The 15,598-nt window shown below is 41.3% G+C and overlaps 1 protein-coding gene across 7 annotated transcripts in view; it reads right to left on the reverse strand.

Moving 5' to 3' along the window:
- ELF1 (E74 like ETS transcription factor 1) overlaps positions 1-15,598 on the reverse strand; it is a 121,631-nt gene that overhangs the window by 99,744 nt on the left and 6,289 nt on the right. For 2 of the 7 annotated variants that reach the window (XM_086328774.1, XM_086328765.1), the window contains exon 2: positions 5,567-5,685. The exons of 3 other annotated variants lie outside the window; for them this stretch is intronic. The gene's annotated coding sequence lies outside the window, so the exon portion shown is untranslated. Of the gene's footprint in view, positions 1-5,566; positions 5,686-14,907; positions 15,026-15,598 lie in introns of all 7 variants that reach the window. 2 more of the 7 variants (XM_086328766.1, XM_086328768.1) reach the window with 1 other exon arrangement.

Consider the following 15,598-nt stretch of genomic DNA (forward strand, 5'->3'; position numbering starts at 1 on the left):
CTCACCTCACATTTGCTGGCCTTCTCCACCCAGGAAATCTCTTGCAAAACCCTTCTCTCCTCCACCACTAGAAGGAAGAACTGCTCACTTCCTCCTTGTGCTCCCACAGTATTTTGTAAGTGATCTAATAGATCAACAAATCACATTGCTTACCCATTCATACAGAAATTTATGCAAGGTTACAATACACAAAACACTCTAGGTTTGGGGGACCTCAAGGTGAATTGATTTCCTTTATAATTCCATCTACTCTACTGGAATTTCTGGTGAAGACACTGTTTTTGTTTTTAACCATTTATTTACATGTCTCACCGGTTACTTATTTCAGCTAAATAGCATTCCTGACTCACAACAGTGTTTAATAAATATTTGTTGAAAGAAAACATTTGAAGGTTCAAGTAAACACTGGTTCAATGATAAATCTGCTTTTTCTCTTCCACACAATCCACGCCATTTTCAGGTCATTTCTGCAAGTCGAAATGACACAAAAAGCAAGGCCCCTTTCTCCCTTTCCTGAACAGTCCAATTCCTGTGAATAAGTTGGTTAAGCTGGCTCTGGCAGCCCCATTTAATGGACAACAAGCCCATAGCAGCAAAGCTCTGTGTTTATTGACAGACAACAACTTCTAGATGAGTCCCCGTGCTTATACCTGAATACCTCATTATGTTAACAGTTTACAAATAAAATTAGAGACAGAGAACAAAGGAGGAGACGCCCAACAGATTTGGACCAATTAGCCAAATGTGGCCCTTTCTTTCGACTTCTGGGTCTTCTGTTTCTTTCAGGCTTTTACTTACACAGCCTCCTGTCAACAAACTTCTCAAATTATAAATAAGTTAGTAAACGTTTCAGTAAAAGGAATATTCAAATAAAATATTTAGACTGCAGGCTTTATTCGTGTTTCACAAGACCATTCGGATGAACAGCTGATGCCTTTTGCACTGAGAATTTAATATCAGCATAACGGACACACTTTAGCTACAGCAAACTGTCCTGCTACTCCCCTTTCACACCTGAACCCACATCACTGGTATAAATGGAACATGAAAATTTTAAGAGTAGTTCAGATTTATCATTTTATAAAATATTTCTTGGATATATGATGCTAGTATTTTAATGTTCTCAAATTTCTATTTTCAGGTCTCCTTCCTGTACCACACAGACGGTTCTACCCAAGCTGACAACGCCTTCCAATGTCTGATTGACAAATTTAACATATCCAAACCTGAATTCCTGACCACCCCTCCGAAATGTACTGTACCCAGTTTTCTCCAGTCCTCTGGGTGGCTTCTTAACACTTCTAGCTGCTCAGACCAAAAATCTTGGCTCCTTCTTGACTGTCACAGACCTACATCCAATCTGAAAGGAAATACTATCAGTTCAGTTTTCAGCCTAGAACCCTGTCACCACTGAACTGCATTGTTACCTCTTACCTGCACCACTGTAGTCCAAGTGGCCTGATGTATCTTTTTAAATGGATTATTTCTGATTTTCCCTACAATCTACTCTCAAAGCAGCAATCAGAAGTAATCCATTTAAAAAGATACATCCAGATCATATTACTCTCCTGTTTCAAAACCTTTCTATAGCTCCTGTTTTCACAAAAAAGTAAGTCATCATTGAAGTCTTCACAAACTGTTTACAGGGCTTCCCTGGTGGCTCAGTGGTAAAGAATCTGCCTGCAATGCAGGGGTTTCGGGTTCAATCCCTGGTACAGCAAGAAGACATGTACTTAATACAGATAATATATTATCTCAAGTAGCTAAGTGTAGTAATAAATAGATTAAATAGAATACAATATTTTGAAAAAGATATCTGATGCAAACTGTTCTATACAGAAGAGATACACAAGTTCCTACTGTATAGCACAGGAAGCTATATTCAATATCCTGGGATAAACCATGATGGAAAAGAATATGATAAAGAATGTACGTATGAGTATCACTGAGTCACTTTACTGAACGGCAGAAATTAACACAACATTGTAAATAAACTATACTTTAATAAAATAAATTTTTAAAAAAGATATGATACTTATATACAAATTTAGGTTATAATAAAAATAGCATTAACAGAAACATTAAATTCAGCTTTGTCTGGAGGGAAAAACCCACAGAGGGGAAGAGTGTTCATTAGACAGTATTAGCTAATAATTTCAAACCACTGATAATCATTTTTCTAAAAAGAGCCTATACCACATTATTCCAATTAAAAAACGAGCAGAAGAAAATATAAGCATTTATATACTACCCAGTGCAAGCATGCTGAGTCACTTTAGTCACGTCTGACTCTGTGACCCTATGAGCCAAAGCCCGCCAGGATCCTCCTCTCCAGCAAGAATACTGGAGTGGGTTGCCACACCCTCCTCCAGGGGATCTTCTTGACCCAGGGATCAAACCCACGTCCTCTGTGTTTCCTGTTTTAGGAGGCGAGTTCTTTACCACTAGTGCCACACGAAGGGCAGGGAAAAAAAAAGATAAGGAAAAGAATGGCATTTGACCACCTAACAATCTGAAAACACCATAACCAAAGGTAAGGCAAAGGATAAACGAGGGGGAAAATATGACAACATTTTAAAAACAAAAAGTAGGTAAATAAAACTTAGTCTAAGGTTCGGCTTACCCTGGCAAATTAATGTGTTGAAACTCAACAAATGCTTTACAAAAAATAAAGCCGCTGCTCCATTCAAAAAGCCAACTAGAAATCTTAGTCAATACAATGTGGGTGTGCGAGAAAAACAGTACAACATGGAACTGCAGCAGTGGGCTTATTCTCAAAGAAAACAGCCTTGTCTCTTCAAAGGCTGACCAGTGAGCATCCAATCCTGTTTTAAATTAAAATAAAATGTTTAAACTAAAAAAGATTCATGCATTTAACTTTATGCAAATTGTACCTCACAAGGAAAAAAGTAAACAAATATTGAAACTATAGTCAGTGATAAGGATGCTAAAGTATTTAAGTGGAAATGCACTAATGTCTGCAATTCACTTTAGATAGAAGGATAAAAGTGTGGGAAAACAAATATAAAAAGTTAATGCTAAAATCTAGAAGGTGAGTATATGAGTGATTATTAAAAAACTTCAGCTTTGCTACATGTTTAAAAACTTTTATAATAAAATGAGGAAAGAAACAACTATTATTGATTGACTCAAACACTCTAATAGAAAAAGGGACATTGGGAATGAAGAGGCACTTCACAGAATATGGCCAAACACAAGAGAAGATGTTCAAAGATGTTCACTCTCACAACCTCAGAGCAGAGAAACAATAGCATTTTTCACCTATTAGCAAAGACTAAAATGAATAGAGAAGGTATAGGAGAAATAAATGGTCTCATACATTCATTAGTGTACAAGAATATAACTCCAGAAGGCAATTTCATAACCAAAAGGACTTCATGTATTTTTTCAGTCGCAGTAATTTATTCTAACAAATAAGGTATGCAAAGATTAGAGAAATTCAGTATCATTGTTCAAAACAGTAAAAAACTGGAAATAAACTGTTACAGAAATTAGGTGTTACAGAAATCATATTTCACTATATGGAGCATACTGTATTACTGAACTGTTAAAGAATGATTATCAATATAAAATAATATACCAATAAAAAATCTCCCTTGCTCCTTGGAAGAAAAGCTTTGACCAACCTAGACAGTATATTATAAAGCAGAGACATTACTTTGCCAACAAAGGTCTGTCTAGTCAAGGCTACAGTTCTTCCAATAGTCACGTATGGACATGACAGTTGGACTATTAAGAAAGCTGAGCGCTGAAGAATTGATGCTTTTGAACTGTGGTGTTGAAGAAGACTCTTGATAGTCCCTTGGACTGCAAGGAGATCCAACCAGTCCATTCTAAAGGAGAACAGTCCTGAGTGTTCACTGGAAGGACTGATGCTGAAGCTGAAACTCTAATACTTTGGCCACCTGATGCGAAGAGCTGACTCATTGGAAAAGACCCTAATGCTGGGAAAGATTGAAGGCAAGAGGAGAAGGGGTTGACAGAGGATGAGATGGTTGGATGGCATCATTGACTCGATGGACATAAGTTTGAGTAAGCTGTGGGAGTTGGTAATAGACAGGGAAACCTGGCGTGCTGCAGTCCATGGGACTGCAAAGAGTTGGACACGACTGAACTGAACTGACTGAAAAAATCTCCACTGTATATGTACGTGAAATACATAAGTTAGAAAAGAGTGTGTATCACTGCACAATCGATATTTATACATAGATGGTCCACATTTCAGTATCCAAAGTAATGATCAACTGAAAGCTTACAGTACATATGCTAGTTAGTAAAATTCTTATGATTTGCATATTTGTCTGTGCTATTTGGTATTTAAGTAGCTTCCATGTGCTGAGCACTCTTGTGTAGACTCAAGACATAGTTTACCTGCGGAATCAAGTAAACAATTCGGACACAGTCCCTGCCCACATATGAAGGAAAGCAACAAAGCAACATAAAGGGTGACCAAGAAAACCTTAGATAAGGGAAGGCCTCTCAGAAAATGTGACAACTGCTCTGAGACTAATGATAAGGTGGCAGGCATGTAAAAGCAGGAGGCTGGGGCAGAATATTATCAGCAGAGGAAGTTGTAGGAGCAAAGCAACAAGAGGAAGCGCCACGGCTCTCAGAGAGCAGGGAGGAGAGAAGAAGTATGCAAAGTGGCCGGAGAAGTACATACACTAAACAAGTATCACCCTTACAATCAGGAAAAAAGATCAAGCTAGTTTCATCCTAAAAAACAAACAAAAAACCTTTACCACTACCCCAATCATACAGGTGGACAAAATTACAAAAATCTTCCCTTGCTGAGGGCTTGACATGTGCTGTGCTAAGTCGCTTCAGTCATGCCCATCTCTTTGCAGCCTCACGGACTGTAGGCCACCAGGCTCCTCTGTCCATGGGATTCTCCAGTCAAGAATACTGGAGTGGGTTGCTATGCCCTCCTCCAGGGGCATCTTTCCAACCCAGAGAGGGGCATCTTTCCAACCCAGGGACTGAACCCGTACCTCTTAAGGCTTCTACACTGGCACATGGGTTCTTCATCACTAGCGCCACCTGGGAAGCCTAACATAAATGTCTCATTTAATCCTCATGATAGAGCCATTCAAAAGCATTCGGTGGGAGAAAATAATAGCAAATGAGACAAATGACAAAGGATTAATCTCCAAAATATACAAGCAGCTCAAACAACCTAATCAAAAAGTGGGCAGAAGACCTAAACAGACATTTCCCAAAAGAAGACATACAGATGGCTAATAAACACAAGAGAAGATGCTCGACACTGCTCATTATTAGAGAAATACAAATCAAAACCACAATATCATCTCACACCTGTCATAACAGCCATCATCAAAAAGTCTATAGACAATAAATGCTGGAGAGGGTGTGGAGCAAAGGGAACCCTCTTGCACTGTTGGTGGGAATAGAAACGGATACAACCTCTCTGGAAAACAGTATGGAGATTCCTTTAAAAACTAAGAATAAAACTACCATATGACCTAGCAATCCCACTATTGCGCTTACACCCTGAGGACATCATAATTGAAAAAGACACACGTACCCCAATATTCACAGCAGCACTACTGACAACAGCCAGGACCTGGAAGCAACCTGGATGTCCATCAACAGATGAATGGATGAAGAAGACACGGTACATAAACACTATGGAATCTTACTCAGCTGTAAAAAGAAACACATCTGAGTCAGTTTCAATGAGGAGGATGAACCCAGAGCCTATTACACAAAGTGAAGTAAGTCAGAAAGAGAAAGCCAAATATCATATATTAACACATATATACGGAATCTAGGAAGAAGGTACTGGTGATCCTATTTGCAGGGCAGCAAAGGAGACGCAAAGATAAAAGACGGACTTTTGGACGCAGTGAGGGGAGGAGAGGGTGGGATAATCTGAGAGAGCAGCAATGAAACATATAATTACCATATGTAAAAATAGACAGTGGGAATTCCTGTATGATGCAAGGAACCCCAAATCGACGCTCGGCAACAACCTAGCGGGGTGCGATGGGCAGGGAGGTGGGAGGGAGGCTCCAGGGGGAGGGGACATGTGTATCCCTATGGCTGATTCATGTTGATGTCTGGGAGAAACCAGCACAACGCTATAAAGTGATTATCGATCACAATATTGTAAGGTAATTATCATCTAATTGAAAGTAAAATAATTTTTTTTTTAAAAAGCATTCAGAACACATCAAAGTATCAATAGAACATTCCTGGGACCACAGTTCTCCAAAGCCAGTCCACAGAACAGATGTATGAGAATTATCCAAAGACACAAACATAACATATACACACACACACTTCTGAGTCCTACGCCTAAGATTCAAACTAGTAGCTCACAAGTGAACCCAAGATTCTCTATTTTTTATTGCCCAGATGATCAGAAATTAGTATAGTGACAAACAGACCTTTGAACCTCAGCAGGCAAACCTGACTGCACCTGTGTATACACAGTCCCACAACTCTGTACCTAGATTAAGTCAGGGGGTCACATTTGTTCTCAGTAGATTCTATTCAGAGAATCAGCAAGGTGTGTGATATACTTTTCAAGTATTTCACAGATGTAAAGAAAATTTTTAATTCAAGCTTTCTTAAAAAAAAAAAAAAAAAACTCCATTATTTGACACTCCAAGTGCCACATACACCTCAATCCCTTCTAACATCGTTTCTCAGTCCCTTCACTGAGAGCCTTCCTCAAAGATTTGCCTAACTCCACTTCATTTCCCACTCATCCCAGTCTGTCTAGCCTAATCCTGCCCTTACTGAGCCACTAAACCTGCCCTAAATAAAGTCAACGACCACACTGGGCTAAATCCAACGAACACTTTCAGAACCTGCTGCGCTAGACCAACACACTCTCCTTCCCGGCTACCCCCAGGGCCGCGCTCCTTCTCCTGTCTTCTCCGCCCACCTCCTCCACCTCACGACTGAACACCCTAAAGGCTCGGCGGAAAAGCCTCTTCTCACTCCAGAGTCTCCCTGGGCGAAGACATCCACTTCTAGGATTTCAACTACAAAGCCAGAGCATAAAGTTGAAATTCACCTCTGCTCAGTTACCCTTCACAATCCCCTTTAATCCACCCTTTAGGTACATTTTACCACATTAAAAGGCCACGTGCGTGCCTACCCAGTCGCGTCAGACTCACTGAGACCCACGGACTGCAGCCCGCCAGGCTCCTCTGTCCATGGGATTCTCCAGCAAGAATACTGGAGTAGGTTGCCATGTCCTCCTCCAAGGGATCTTCCTGACCCAGGGGTCAAACTCATGCATGCCTCTTATGGGCATTGGCAGGCGGGTTCTTTACCACTGCTGCTGCTAAGTCGCTTCAGTCATGTCCGACTCTGTGCAACTCCATAGACAGCAGCCCACCAGGCTCCCCCATCCCTGGGATTCTCCGGGCAAGAACACTGGAGTGGGTTGCCATTTCCTTCTCCTAGCACCACCTAACAGGCCACAATGGCAACCAATACATCATCTCAGTAAACATAACTGAAACACTTTTTCTCCTCACATTCAAACACCAGATTAACAATGTAATTTATAGTTAAAGGGCACACTGTATGAAAAGACACAATTTTCCCCATTACTTCACTCCATTTTACCTCCGTAAGCCATGGCTTGAAACACAGCAATGTCTGCCCTCTAAGATAAAACTCAAAATCCTTAACATGCCTTGTATCAGTGGTCCACAACCCTTTTGGCACCACTGCCCAATTTCGTGGAAGACAATTTTTCCACAGACCAGGGGTAGGGGGATGGTTTAGGGATGATTCAAGAGCAGTACATTTACCATGCACTTTGTGCAGGCATGTGTGCTCAGTCCCTTTGCCACGGCTGACTCTGTGACCACACAGGCCTTAGCCCACCAGGCTCCTGTGTCCATGGAATTCTCCTGGCAAGAATGCTAGAGAGGGATGCCACAGGCCTTAGCCCACCAGGCTCCTGTGTCCATGGAAATCTCCTGGCAAGAATGCTAGAGAGGGATGCCGTGCCGTCCTCCAGGGGATCTTTCTGCCTCGGAGATCGAACCCGTGTCTCCTGCACCTCTCACAATGCAGGCAGTTTCTTTACTACTGAGCCACGGAGTAAGCCCATCGTGCTTCTAATCTAACGCTGCCGCTGATCTGACAAGAGGTTCTGGTCAGCGGCCCGGAGCCTGGGGACCCCTGTCTTCTATAATCTGATACTTGCCCTCTTTGTCTCCCATCACATTCCACTACATTAAAGCCCTCAGGGCCTTCTTCCATTTCCCAAAGCACATCCTTTCTTTCCTGCTTTGTAGTACTTGCATAATGCTACTCCCTCAGCCTCCCATCACTTCCCATCCCCCCCTTTCTCCCAGCCAAAGGTTACCATCCTTCAAATCCCACTTCAATGTCATTTCCTGAGGGAAGCCTTTTCAATACAGCCACTTTCCACCCACTGTTAGCTGTCTCCCAGTTATGTACCGAACACTCAAACACTTTTCACTTATTTGATCAAAGTCTGTCTCTCCCCCTAAGATGCAGGAGCTTCATGAGGATCGTACCCGCTTTTTTCATTGTTCTATCCCAGGCACCTGAACACTGACTCAATCAGTAACTTCAGTCTCATTACATTTGCTTTTCACTCTCTTACCAGTTGCACGTGTGTGTGCTTGTGCCCAGTGGTGTCTGACTCTTGGCAACCCCGTGGGCTGTAGCCCGCCAGGCTCCTCTGTCCATGGGATTCTCCAGGCAAGAATACTAGGGTGGGTTGCCACTTCCTACTCCAGGGGATCTTCCCGACCCAGTGATCGAACACCCTATGTCTTGGGTGTCCTGCATTGGCAGGTGGATTCTTTACCACTAGGGCCACCTGGGAGCTCCTACAAGTTGCATATAAAAATAGAAATTCAGATTTACCTTTTCAAAAAAATACATGGCAAAATTAACCACTAAAGTGTACCGTTAAGGAATAGCAAGTACTTTCAGAGTGTTTCTCAACCAATCTCCAGAATTCATTTTATCTAGCAAAACTAGAAGTCCATACCCACTGAACCACTCCCCATCCTCCCGCCCCCCCGTCCCTGCTCTCTACTGCTTTCACTATGATTCTGACTACTTGAGGCACCACAGGTAAGTAGAATCACGCAGTATTTGTCTTTTGGGGACTGGTTCATTTCACGTAGAATAATGCCCTCCAGATTCACGCATGTCATAACCTGGGTCAGCACTTCCCTCCTCCTCAGGCTGAAAACCATTCCACTGTAAGTGTATGCCTCGTTTAGTTTGTCCACTTGTCCATTCACGGACACTTGGGCTCCTTCTACCTTTTCACTATTGTCAATAACGCGCTAAGAACATGGGTGCACAGGATCTCTTTGAGATTGCTTTTAATTCTTTGGGGATAACCTAGAAACAGAATTGCTGGATCATTTGGTAATTCTATTTCTAATTTTTTGAAAAACCGCCAACCTGTTGTCCACAGTGGCTGTAGCATTTTACATTTCCACAAACAGCACACAGGGCTCCACTGTCTCCACGCCCTCACTAACTCTTGTTATTTAGGGTTTTGTGTTTTGGGGTTCTTGATAGTAGCCACCCTAATGAGTGCAGGTGGAAGATTTGCTTGTCTTTTGGCTGTGCTGGGTCTTCATTGCTGCATGGGGACTTATCTCTAGTCTCGGTGAGCAGGGGCCTCTCACTGCAGTGGCCTCTTTTCTTACGGAGTACAGGCTCTAGGGTGCAGGGGCTTCCCTAGTTGCAGCTCTTGGGCTCAGGAGCTGTGGTTCCAGGCTCTAAAACACAGGCTCAACAGTCGTGGCACGCAGGCTTAGTTGCTCCGAGGCATGTGAAATCTTCCCAGATCAGGGATCGAACCAGTGTCTCCTGCGCTGTCAGGTAGATTCTTTACCACTGAGCCACCAGGGAAGCCCTAGATTTGCTTTTACATAAATTTTATGTGCTTTCTTTCTCCTACAAACATGTGCTAAAAGCCCTCTAAAATATGCTCCATGAACTAGCAAAAGACAATTCCAAAAGGTATTGAAAGTAATTCAGTTCAGTCGCTCAGTCATGTCTGACTCTTTGTGACCCCATGGACTGCAACACACACACAGCCTTCCCTGTCTTTCACCACCTCCCGGAGCTGGCTCAAACTCATGTCCATCGAGTCAGTGATGCCATACAACCATCTCATCCTCTGTCATCCCCTTCTCCTCCCGCATTCAATCTTTCCCAGCATCAGGGTCTTTTCCAATGAGTCAGATTTTCGCATCAGGTGGCCAAAGTATTAGAGTTTCAGCTTTACCATCAGTCCTTCCAAGGAATATTCAGAACTGATTTTCTTTAGAATGGACTGGTTGGATCTCCTTGCAGTTCAAGGGACTCTCAAGAATCTTCTCCAGCACCACAGTTCAAAAAGCATCAACTCTTTGGCGCTTTCTTTATTGAAAGTAGAAAAGAAGAAATAGTCTTTTAAAGCAAGATTTAAGGGACAATAAAATTGTAATGCATGTGAAATGGCAAAAAAAAAAAAGGAGAAAAAATAATGGGAAGGTATTCCCATTCAAATGTGAAATTTCCAAATGCCACCTGCCTGCATGACCTTCTGAATTCCATAAGCTGATGTTCAGCCTTCTACTAGAATGCTTCCTTTCCCCTCCTACCTGCTACCTGTGTTCTGGACCAGTCCCTTCCTGTGATAGTCTTCCTTTCTGTCTCAGCTCCACCCAGCTACTGGGTCAGTGCCTGCCTTACATATGGGATGACTGAGTGGCAGGGCTCTGTCGTTCCCAGGCGGCAAGGTCACTGTGTTCCTTGGCATTGGAGGGTATCAGTGATAAGCACAGACGGTAGGAGAGCTGGGGCAAAACAAATCCCATTACAACCCTGAAAACTTGAATTAAATGCCTAATTAAATTTGGAAACATAAAAAGCTTCACACAAAGCAATACATCAACACATCCTAAATGGGAAATATATCCTGGTCTTGGGATTCCTTGGGTCTAAGGAATCCAAAGGGAACCTTAATTAAGTAGTAAAGAACTTGCCTGCCAATGCAGGTTCAATCCCTTGGTTGAAAAGATCCCCTGGAGAAGGAAATGGCAACCCACTCCAGTATTCTGGCCTGGAAAAATCCATGGACAGAGGAGCCTGAACGGCTACAGTCCGTGGGGTCACAGAAGAGCTGGACACGACTGAGAGACTAAACAATAACAAAGATTTCAGACAATCTAGAAGATTCTCTGGACCTAGAAGTCACTAGCTAAGTACCTCCCCAGAGATCTAAAATAGAGCCAAAAAAAAAAAAGTTTCAAAACAAAGGTATGCATTTAATACTGAATGGTTTGCATTCAAAAATAAAAGATCTATTAAGATTTGTAAAGACACACCCAGCAAACAGTCAAAACTTATGAAATAGTTGTTATTGCTTCATCAAAATTTAAGTCATCGATGCTGGAATTATTTTTCAAAGAACAAAATGTTTTATACTTACAGTTATGAAAATGAACCCATGTGTAAAAACTAAGTGGGCTAGTCACTCACTCATGTCCAACTCTGAGTAAAAACTAAAAGGGAATATTAACAACCATTAATCCTAAAACAATCACCATTCTACCATATCACACAACAGATATCACATGATAAAGTTTAAGCGGAGGCTAAATAGTAAACTAAAAATTTCTTTATATAAGTTCAGGGTCATGGTTTTTAAAACGGTATGATAATGACACCAATAAAGAAAGTTACAAAACAGAAACAGGTCTCTAATTTTATTGACTCTTTGTTTCAATACTCAGAAAAGGAGACCAAAAAAAAAAAAAAAACAAACCATGAAGTATTTTGAAAGTTACTTTCCTTAAACAAAATCTAAATAATACTGTTTTTTATATGGTAACATACCTTAGGGACCTAGATTAAACATTTGTATTTTCATCATTAATAGTCTATTTCACTTAAAATTACACAGTTATACCTCAACTGGGGCATATAAGATATAAACGCAGCAAAAAATAGTTCAGAAAAGTCATCCACAACTCATTGATTTACTTCGAAAAGATTAAATGAAACCAAACATTGAAAGTACATTATCGGACTTCACTGGTGGCACAGGAGGAATCTGCCTGCCAATGCAGGGAACACAGGTTAGATCCTTAGTCCAGAAGATTCCATATGCCGTGGAGCAACTAAGCCCCTGCACCACAACCACTGAAGCCCGCTCACTTAGAGCCTGTGCTCCACGACAAGAGAAGCCACCACGGCGATGAGTAGCCTGTACACGGCCACAAAGAGCAGCCCCACTCTCTGCAACGAGAGAAAGCTGCACGCAGCAACCAAGACCTGGCTCAGCCAAAACCAAATGGAATATTTCAAAAAAAAAAAAAAGAAATTTATCTAAAAACAGAAAGTATGTTATCATACTACACTTTTGAGAAAAATAACTGAGAAATATCTGAATATTTAACATCATTAACATTATATTTGAAAATCTAATCATGACCAACACTTAAGGTCCCTGAAGTGAGGGGGTTCAGCAGGTGCGCCATTCATTCTCTCCCTCAGTCTGGACATCACATGCAGAAAAGATGTGTGACTGTGACTTCAGAATGAGGCGTCAGCCCACTTCTGCTTTATTGCTAACACAAATTTCCAACACTAAATGGCTACCCCATGCCTCCAGACCCCTTAGGGAAAACAAGTGTGTAAGCCCTTTACAATATTAGGCTGTAAAGAACTCATCTGCCGGGAAAGTTTTATTTTGCAGAAATGTAGACAGAACCATTTTCTGAATTGCAAAGAGCAAACAATTTTTTCACAACCACCATTTTATTTTGATTCAAGCTAGCTTACCATTTTAATTTGTGAACAGACTGTCCTTCTAGATAAACAACCTATAATAAAATCCAAGTTATTTACATAAATACAATGAAGGCAATTCATCAAAGCATGGCTAATTTCTAACAATAAAATCCAATTCTACAAAAATGAGAAGGGAAAGCCACTTTCACTTAGGGGGAAAAAAATGATGGGGTATGGGTTCACCTATTTTTCAAGAAATATCACTCTCAAAGAGATACATATAAAATAGAACAAAAAATACAATAAGAAAAAATACCATTTTATAATAGGCATACATGCCACAACATTTTATAAAAGCATACTCTTTTAACATTAAATTTCTAGAGAAAGAAGTATGTCATCTAAAAGGCATTTTTTACTTTCTTTGCAACATTTTAAAGCTGTTGATTTCATTTCCATTCATTTAAAAGCTCCAGAAAAAGTCAAACTAATTTCAACTTTCTATTTAACAAGCATAACTACATATACCAATGTGGAAGAATCATAATCAGTTCTATAATAGTAAACTTCAAATGAATGAAGTTTTATTATAATTTTTGAGGATTTTAGTTCTAAGTTATATTATCCACAGGGTGGCAGTCTCACAGTCATAATTTTATCTCCAAATTTAATGTACAATTTCAGTGTTCAAAAAGACACATACACAGGTAAGCAATAACACTTTACTGTCTGATCAGCAATTGCAAAAATTGTCCCTTCAAAAAAAAAAAAAATCTACCCTTCATAATTTCCCTATTGTTTAAGGAGTATTTACTTTCTGACATCTTAAATTTTTCTTTCAGTGTACCTCTTCTATCTCATCTTTTCTATTCTGCTGCTACACCCTATTGAGGGAGATACTAGAGTCAAGGCAAGCTGTTGGATTATTACTATACTGCAGAAGACCTCCCCAGTCCTGGTCAATGTGGACACCACAGACACAATCCTTCCATGCTCCAGTTCATCTTGCTCACTACTGCCAAATTAATTTCATCAAAACACTCATCATATTATCAGAAATTTCTTCTTTCAGCTAAGTAAACTCCTTACTCCAAAATCCAAGGGCCTTCACAATCAGAATCTTTCAAAATCTCCTGTCTAAAAAATGCTCTGCAAGTCAAGGTGGAGGGACTTCCCTAGTGGCCCAGCAACTAAGACTCTGCACTCACAATTCAGGGAGCTCAGGTTAGATCCCCGGTCAGGGAACTAGATTCCGTATGCTGCAACTAAGACCCCAGAGCAGCTAATATAATAAATGAATAAACAAAAATAAATATTAAAAAAGTCAAGAGGATTTATGAAATAAACTTCACTTGGAATATACCTTGCCATTTCCTGCTTTTCGTTCATTTATTCATTCAAATATTTTCTGAACGCTCACTGACTGCCAGATACTGTTTCAAGTGTTGATAATACAGAGACGGGAAAAGCACCAAAGTCCCTGCTCCGATGATACTGAGAGCTGCTAGTGGAAGAGGGAGAAGCCCCCAGCACTTCCAGCTCTCTGCTGGTAAGGGATACAACTCTTTCCAAGAGTGAGCCATCAGAAGCACACTAATGTTTGGGGGGCGGGGGGGTGATATAAAGACATCAGAGGAGATCTGCCACCAGTGACACTGTCTGCTACAGACCTGAGCCTATTTTTGCAGTATTACACTATGCTACTATACTACTACCACTGCTGCTGCTGCTAAGTCACTGCAGTTGTGTCCGACTCTGTGCGACCCCACAGACGGCAGTCCACCAGGATCCCCCGTCCCTGGGATTCTCCAGGCAAGAACACTGCAGTGGGTTGCCATTTCCTTCTCCAATGCATGAAAGTGAAAAGTGAAAGTGAAGTCGCTCAGTCGTGTCCGACTCAGCAACCCCATGGACTGCAGCCCACCAGGCTCCTCCATCCCTGGGATTTTCCAGGCAGGAGTACTGGAGTGGGTGCCACTGCCTTCTCCGACTGCCACTGCTAGTCCATTCTTAACACAACTTGTATTCAGTTCAGCCAAACCGTGCTAGCAATTATTAAAGGACCTCTGCTCCTGTTTGCTTCCCCCTTATTGCCTTGAAAAAGGTGGAAGTGTTACTTACTCAGTCCTGTCCGACTCTTTGTGATCCCATGGACTGTTGCCCGCCAGGCTCCTCTGTCCATGGGGATTCTCCAGGCAAGAATACTGGAGTGGGAAGCCATTCCCATGTCCTGGGCCTCCTGCATTACAGGCAGATTCTTTACCGTTTGAGCCACCAGGGAAGCTCCTCTTATTGCCCTGCCTCCCACCAAATTACCTCTGCTAGCAAAGCCTAACCAGCCTTCCAAGCCAATCTCAAATGCTGCCTCCTAGAGGCCTTTCCCCACTTCCTTTACACAAACCCAGACCTGATGTTTTAGAGACCTTCAAACCTCTGTAACCCTTGGCTTGGTCTCCTCTGGGCATTTCACACACTATGTGCTGTATCATAATTATCCGTATACTTTAACCTCCTTCATCTTTTATTTACTGAGCTCTTTGCTACATTCCTGGACTATCTAGAGTTGCAGTGTTAAATCATTCCATTTTTAGATATTCAATATTCAAATAAGTGTAAAATGTAGACAAAATATTCCATATTTTTTATTTGCCTCAATCCTTTTTAACAGTTTTCCTCAGATATAATTTACATAACCATGAGGTTCATCGACACAGTAGAATTCAATCTTTTTAGTATATTTACAGAGTTGTGCAACCATCATCGTAATGTAATTCCAAGATATTTGTATCATCCTAAGAAGAAACCTTGTACC

The sequence above is a fragment of the Bos grunniens genome, chromosome 12 (assembly GCF_055505025.1).
Source record: "Bos grunniens cultivar Pamir isolate PY7600 chromosome 12, Bosgru_T2T1.0, whole genome shotgun sequence".
Classification (NCBI taxonomy): Eukaryota; Metazoa; Chordata; class Mammalia; order Artiodactyla; family Bovidae; genus Bos; species Bos grunniens.